Genomic DNA, 8376 nt, shown 5'->3' on the forward strand with positions numbered 1-8376 from the left:
GTGAGTCTTCCGGCGTCCGTTGTGAGTCTGTGGGTGTCCGTTGTGAGTCTGTGGGTGTCTGTTGTGAGTCTTCCGGCGTCCGTTGTGAGTCTGCTTGTGTCTGTTGCGAGTCTGTGGGTGTCCGTTGTGAGTCTGCTTGTGTCCGTTGTGAGTCTGTGGGTGTCCGTTGCGAGTCTGTGGGTATCCGTTGTGAGTCTGTGGGTGTCCATTGTGAGTCTGCGGGTGTCCATTGCGAGTCTGTGGGTGTCCGTTGTGAGTCTGTGGGCGAGTGCCTGTGTAAGTCTGTGGGTGTCCATTGTGAGTCTGTGGGTGTCCGTTGCGAGTCTGTGGGTGTCTGTTGTGAGTCTGCGGGTGTCCATTGTGAGTCTGTGGGTATCCGTTGTGAGTCTGTGGGTGTCCATTGTGAGTCTGTGGGTGTCCGTTGTGAGTCTGTGGGTGTCCGTTGTGAGTCGGCGGGTGTCCGTTGTGAGTCTGCGGGTGTCCATTGTGAGTCTGTGGGTGTCCATTGTGAGTCTGCGGGTGTCCGTTGTGAGTCTGTGGGCGAGTGGCTGTGTAAGTCTGTGGGTGTCCATTGTGAGTCTGTGGGTGTCCGTTGTGAGTCTGCGGGTGTCCATTGTGAGTCTGCGGGTGTCCGTTGCGAGTCTGTGGGCGAGTGCCTGTGTAAGTCTGCCGGTCCCCCATGCTACGTCGAATCTCCTTTCGCGCCCTGCACGCGAGCCGAGTCCGCGGTGCAACGTTCGGCGATGCGACGGGGGAATCGCCTCGCCCCGTGGAGGTGGGAACAGGTGGGGCCCCGGGCCTCTGTCGCCATTTCCCGGCATCTGCCTGTGCCTGCGGTGATCCACCAACCCTCGCCTGGTTTGCAGGCGCCTGTCCACCCCCTCGCCTTCCCCAAACCGCAACGGCACCAAACAAAGTCGCCTCGATTATTCCCTTACTCCCCGTCACGTCGACTTCTTCTTGACATCGGAAATAAAAGTTCCGTGTGTAATACTTTTTTTATCTCTTTGGGGCCGTCCATAAATGACGTCACGCGATTTTTGACGATTTTTAACATCCCCCCTCAAATATGACGTCACAAAGCTCTGCCCCCCCCCCCCACACACTCCCACCCTCCCCAAAAAAAAACATATTTCCATTTTGAAAATAAAACATGCTTCAAATCGCTTAAAATTATTGTCACTGTAGTGCGTGTTTAACGTGGCGCTGCACTCCAATGTTGTAGGAGAAAACGTTTATTAAAAAGTCTTTTTAATTAAGTAGAAAGTGTCGTCTGTATTTGTTGAAAGTTTTGATGTGACGTCACATTTCTCAAACCCCGCCCCCTCCCTCGTCACACATCGTCACAAATCTCTGACCCCTCCCCACCCCCCCCTTCTAGGTGCGTGACGTCATTTATGGACGGCCCCTTATTGAGCACCCCCATCAGCCAAAGGCGGCCGTTGTGGCACTTGTGCAGAATGTTTGGGAGTGCCGATTGCCCAGAGAGCTCCCCCTAGAAGTGGGCGACTTATGTTGGCGCGCTTCCCTACCTAAGATGGCGGGTGGGCAGCGTCCCTACCTAAAATGGCGACCAGGAGTCTTCACTGCCTAAAATGGCGGTTGGGCGTCTTTCCTGCCGAATATGGCGGTTGGTTGCCTTCAAACAAGATTATGCTGAAGGGAAACAATAAAATGATAAAATATATATAAAACAATAAAATTTTCGACTGCAACACAAGCAGTCATCATCGGGTGTGAAAACCAACGGCAGGAAACATTTGAAAGAAGTGGCGGTGTGTATTTATTTATTGTTAAACGTTAGCACCACGGACAGCGATTTGGCAGTTTGTATAAATGGACGAGTCCATCTATGTTCGGAAAAGAGGAGGGGGGAGACGAAAAATTAATGTATGCTGTCTGAAAGCCACCGTAAGCATGAACAATCGATTAAGACCCGAAATGGTGTATCAAATCCTTCCAATGATTGCTAAGCCATAATCCATCTTAAAAAAACCGCCACTTTTTTCAAATTTTCTTGCTGTGGTTTTCACACCTGATGATGATTGCTTGTGTTGCGGTTGTAAACGTCGTGATAATTTTATTGTTTTACATTTTTATTATTTTATTGTTTCCCTTCTACGTGGTGACTTTACCGAAAGAACCAAGAATATGAATCCCTGCAGTCACGAACGCTTTAAATCAAAATTTAAGATGGAAGATTTTCACCATTCCGACCTAAGCTGGCGGTTGGGTGCCTTCCTTGCGCAAGATGGCGGCTGGGAGCCGGCACCTCACTCACCTACCCACTAATTTACCTACCCACCCACTTATTTACTCACCCACCCACTAACTCGCCCACACTCAATCATCTGTCCACCCACTCATTCACTCACCCACTCACTCGTTCACTCACCCATCCGCTCATTCACTCATCTGTCCACCCACTCATTCACTCACCCGTTCATTCACCCACCCACTCATTCACTCACCCACTCATTCATTCACTCACCCACCCACTCATTCACTCACCCACCCGTTCATTCACTGACCCACCCACTCATTCACTCACCCACTCATTCACTCACCCACCCACTCATTCACTCACCCGCTCATTCATTCACTCACCCACCCACTCATTCACTTACCCACCCGTTCATTCACTTACCCACCCACTCATTCACTCACCCACTCATTCACTCACCCACCCACTCATTCACTCACCTACCCGCTCATTCATTCACCCATCCGCTCATTCACTCACTCACCCACTCATTAACTTACTCACCCACTCATTCACTCATCCACCCACTTATTCCCTCACCCACCCACTCATTCACTAACCGACCCACCCACTCACTCACCCACCCGTTCATTCACTAACCCACCCACTCACTCACCCACCCACTCATTCACTCACCCACCCACCCACTCATTCACTCACCCATCCACTCATTCACTCACCCATCCGCTCATTCACTCACTCACCCACTCATTAACTTACTCAACAACAACAACAACAACCGCCATTCGCCACTAAGTGGCGGTGACGTCACCACGACGCTTGTGCCAGGCTATGTGCACCCTGAGGCCACGTGAAGTGTCGAACCTCCGCTGGCAGGAGGTCACGGGGCAGACCCAGGTGCCACGGGTCGACTGACTGAGATGAGTGGCTGATGCACCACCTGTGCCCCCTACTGTGCCAACCTGCTGTGCTTTAGCCACCCGGCGCTCCGCTCGCTGTTGTGAGCGTCGCTCCTCCGCCCTCCGTTGTTGTTGGAGGGCGACTGCCTCCAACTGCCCAGTAGCATCCTTCACGAGCCTCCTCCACAGAGGCTGATCTTGACACCGCTGGTACCAGTCATCGGCAAGTCCACTCAGCTCCACGTCCTCCTGTACCACATCACTCCATCTCTTCTCTAGCCTGTGCCGCGCCCGCTTAGCCCCCTCAATCCGGCCAAACAAAAGCTGTTTCGGCATGCGGTGGCTGGGCATGCGGGCTACATGACCCAGCCATCGCAGCCTTGCCTGCCGGAGGAGCTCACCGATGGGACCCTGCCCAGATCTTTCAAGGATTTGTGAGCTCCTCACACAATCCAGTCTGGTTAAACCCAGGATGGATCGTAGGCAGGCCAGCCTAAATGTTTCTAACCGGCGAAGATGTTCCATTAGGGGGGTCCACGTTTCGCAAGCGTAGAGAAGGGAGGGAATGACCGTGGCCGAGAAGACCTGAAGCTTAGTGCGGAGCGACAGACCAGGTAGCTTCCACACAGCGTTACGCAACCAATGAAAAGATATTGCCGCTCGACTGATTCGGAGTGAGACCTCTGCTGTTAAACTGGAGCCAGTCATAAGCACACTGCCCAGGTATGGGAAACTCTCCACTCTCTCCACAACTGCCCCATCACCGATTGGGAGTTGTGGGGGTGGAGTGTCCGATGGTACAAAATACCCAGGCAGGTGCTTAGTTTTGGTGGGGCTGATGGTAAGGCCCCACCTCTTAGTGGCACGCTCCAGTCTCAGCAGCAGCGTCTCCAACTCCTCCTCTGACTGAGCAGCTATTACCAAATCATCAGCATACATAACGTGGTTGAGCAATAGGGAGCCATCCCTTGACCGCACCCGGGCATCGATTAGCCTCCCATTATATCTGTACCATATGGAGATTCCCCCGGTACAGCTATTGAAGGCTTCACGAACTACGTGATCAAAATAGATGTTAAATAATGTGGGAGCCAGAGGACATCCCTGTCGCACCCCAAGGTGTACAGGGAATGGCTCTGACTCCCGGCCACGTAGTTTTACCCGGGCCCGCTCACCATCATGAAGGTCCTTAATGATCGTGAGCAGAGGGTCAGGTACTCCAAAAGCACGAAGAACGACCCAGAGCCCAGGCCTACTGATGGTATCATAGGCCTTGACCAGGTCAATAAAGCAGAGATGTAGGTCTTGTTGGAATTCCCTACACCTCTGCTGTAGCAGACGGACGGAAAATATGGCATCTGTGCAGGACCGCCCTTTCCTGAAACCGCATTGGGGCTCCGCAAGCCTCTCCTCAGCGTGCCTGGCAAAGCGATGCTGAATAATCCTTTCCAGGAACCTACTCACCCACTCATTCACCCACCCACTTATTTCCTCACCCACTCACTCACCCACCCACTCATTCACTCACCCACTCATTCACTCACCCACCCACTCATTCACTCACCCGCTCATTCATTCACTCACCCACCCACTCATTCACTTACCCACCCGTTCATTCACTTACCCACCCACTCATTCACTCACCCACTCATTCACTCACCCACCCACTCATTCACTCACCTACCCGCTCATTCATTCACCCATCCGCTCATTCACTCACTCACCCACTCATTAACTTACTCACCCACTCATTCACTCATCCACCCACTTATTCCCTCACCCACCCACTCATTCACTAACCGACCCACCCACTCACTCACCCACCCGTTCATTCACTAACCCACCCACTCACTCACCCACCCACTCATTCACTCACCCACCCACCCACTCATTCACTCACCCATCCACTCATTCACTCACCCATCCGCTCATTCACTCACTCACCCACTCATTAACTTACTCAACAACAACAACAACCGCCATTCGCCACTAAGTGGCGGTGACGTCACCACGACGCTTGTGCCAGGCTATGTGCACCCTGAGGCCACGTGAAGTGTCGAACCTCCGCTGGCAGGAGGTCACGGGGCAGACCCAGGTGCCACGGGTCGACTGACTGAGATGAGTGGCTGATGCACCACCTGTGCCCCCTACTGTGCCAACCTGCTGTGCTTTAGCCACCTGGCGCTCCGCTCGCTGTTGTGAGCGTCGCTCCTCCGCCCTCCGTTGTTGTTGGAGGGCGACTGCCTCCAACTGCCCAGTAGCATCCTTCACGAGCCTCCTCCACAGAGGCTGATCTTGACACCGCTGGTACCAGTCATCGGCAAGTCCACTCAGCTCCACGTCCTCCTGTACCACATCACTCCATCTCTTCTCTAGCCTGTGCCGCGCCCGCTTAGCCCCCTCAATCCGGCCAAACAAAAGCTGTTTCGGCATGCGGTGGCTGGGCATGCGGGCTACATGACCCAGCCATCGCAGCCTTGCCTGCCGGAGGAGCTCACCGATGGGACCCTGCCCAGATCTTTCAAGGATTTGTGAGCTCCTCACACAATCCAGTCTGGTTAAACCCAGGATGGATCGTAGGCAGGCCAGCCTAAATGTTTCTAACCGGCGAAGATGTTCCATTAGGGGGGTCCACGTTTCGCAAGCGTAGAGAAGGGAGGGAATGACCGTGGCCGAGAAGACCTGAAGCTTAGTGCGGAGCGACAGACCAGGTAGCTTCCACACAGCGTTACGCAACCAATGAAAAGATATTGCCGCTCGACTGATTCGGAGTGAGACCTCTGCTGTTAAACTGGAGCCAGTCATAAGCACACTGCCCAGGTATGGGAAACTCTCCACTCTCTCCACAACTGCCCCATCACCGATTGGGAGTTGTGGGGGTGGAGTGTCCGATGGTACAAAATACCCAGGCAGGTGCTTAGTTTTGGTGGGGCTGATGGTAAGGCCCCACCTCTTAGTGGCACGCTCCAGTCTCAGCAGCAGCGTCTCCAACTCCTCCTCTGACTGAGCAGCTATTACCAAATCATCAGCATACATAACGTGGTTGAGCAATAGGGAGCCATCCCTTGACCGCACCCGGGCATCGATTAGCCTCCCATTATATCTGTACCATATGGAGATTCCCCCGGTACAGCTATTGAAGGCTTCACGAACTACGTGATCAAAATAGATGTTAAATAATGTGGGAGCCAGAGGACATCCCTGTCGCACCCCAAGGTGTACAGGGAATGGCTCTGACTCCCGGCCACGTAGTTTTACCCGGGCCCGCTCACCATCATGAAGGTCCTTAATGATCGTGAGCAGAGGGTCAGGTACTCCAAAAGCACGAAGAACGACCCAGAGCCCAGGCCTACTGATGGTATCATAGGCCTTGACCAGGTCAATAAAGCAGAGATGTAGGTCTTGTTGGAATTCCCTACACCTCTGCTGTAGCAGACGGACAGAAAATATGGCATCTGTGCAGGACCGCCCTTTCCTGAAACCGCATTGGGGCTCCGCAAGCCTCTCCTCAGCGTGCCTGGCAAGGCGATGCTGAATAATCCTTTCCAGGAACCTACTCACCCACTCATTCACCCACCCACCCACTTATTTCCTCACCCACTCACTCACCCACCCACTCATTCCCTCACCCATCCACTCATTCACTCACCCACCCACTCACATCCTCGCCCCTCCCCTCAACCCCCTCGCCCCTCCCCCTCACATCACCCACCCCCTCCCCTCAACCCCCCCTCGCTTCAACCCCCTCGCCCCTCCCCTCAACCCCCCTCGCCCCTCCCCCTCACATCACCCACCCCCTCCCCTCAACCCCCCTCCCCTCAACCCCATCGCTCCTCCCCTCTGGTCCCTCCCCTCAACCCCCTCGCCCCTCCCCTTCACCACCACCCCCTCCCCTCAAACCCCTCGCCCCTCCCCTCAATTCGTCGCTTAGCGACAAATTGAGGGGAGGGGTGAGGGGGGGTAAATGGGGTGACGTCACACGTCTATAAAAGCGCGGGAAACCCCTCCCCCAGCGATGGCGGCTGTCTCTGAGGCGGCCTCGCGGCCTCGTCCGATGGCGCCTCGAGCACCGCGGGGGCCACGCGGATCGACATCGGTGAGGGGGGAATCTGTGCGTCTCGTTGCTCCTCACCACCTCCTCACCACCTCCTCACCACCTCGTCAACCTCCTCACCCATCACCTCGTCAACCTCCTCACCCATCACCTCGTCAACCTCACCCATCACCTCGTCAACCTCCTCACCCATCACCTCGTCTCCCTCCTCACCCATCGCCTCACCTCGTCTCCCTCCTCACCCATCGCCTCACCTCGTCTCCCTCCTCACCCATCGCCTCACCTCATCTCCCTCCTCACCCATCACCTCACCTCGTCTCTCTCCTCACCCATCGCCTCACCTCGTCTCTTCACCAATCACCTCATCTCTCTCCTCACCCATCACCTCACCTCGTCTCTCTCCTCACCCATCAACTCACCTCGTCCCTCGCCTCACCCATCAACTCACCTCGTCTCTCTCCTCACCCATCAACTCACCTCGTCCCCCTCCTCACCCATCGCCTCACCTCGTGTCTCTTACCCATCACCTCACCTCGTCTCCCTCCTCACCCATCCCCTCACCTCGGCTCTCTCACGCATCACCTCACCTCGTCAACCTCCTCACCCATCACCTCGTCTCCCTCCTCACCCATCCCCTCACCTCGTCTCCTCACCCATCGCCTCTCCTTGTCTCACCTCGTCTCCCTCCTCACCCATCACCTCACCTCGTCTCTCCCCACCCGTGAGGGTGAGTGATGGGTGGGTGTGAGAGTGAGTGGTGGGTGGGTGTGAGAGTGAGTGGTGGGTGGGTGTGAGTGAGTGGTGGGTGGGTGTGAGAGTGAGTGGTGGGTGAGAGTGAGTGGTGGGTGGGTGTGAGAGTGAGTGGTGGGTGGGTGTGAGAGTGAGTGGTGGGTGGGTGTGAGAGTGAGTGGTGGGTGGGTGTGAGAGTGAGTGGTGGGTGGGTGTGAGAGTGAGTGGTGGGTGGGTGTGAGAGTGAGTGGTGGGTGTGAGCGTGAGTGGTGGGTGGGTGTGAGAGTGAGTGGTGGGTGGGTGTGAGAGTGAGTGGTGGGTGGGTGTGAGTGAGTGGTGGGTGGGTGTGAGAGTGAGTGGTGGGTGGGTGTGAGAGTGAGTGGTGGGTGGGTGTGAGAGTGAGTGGTGGGTGGGTGTGAGAGTGAGTGGTGGGTGGGTGTGAGAGTGAGTGAATAAAAGTTCCGTGTGTA

This window comes from Petromyzon marinus, unplaced genomic scaffold, assembly GCF_048934315.1.
Source record: "Petromyzon marinus isolate PM22_M1 ecotype Great Lakes invasive population unplaced genomic scaffold, UKy_Petmar_22M1.pri1.0 PM_Scaffold_39, whole genome shotgun sequence".
Lineage (NCBI taxonomy): Eukaryota > Metazoa > Chordata > Hyperoartia > Petromyzontiformes > Petromyzontidae > Petromyzon > Petromyzon marinus.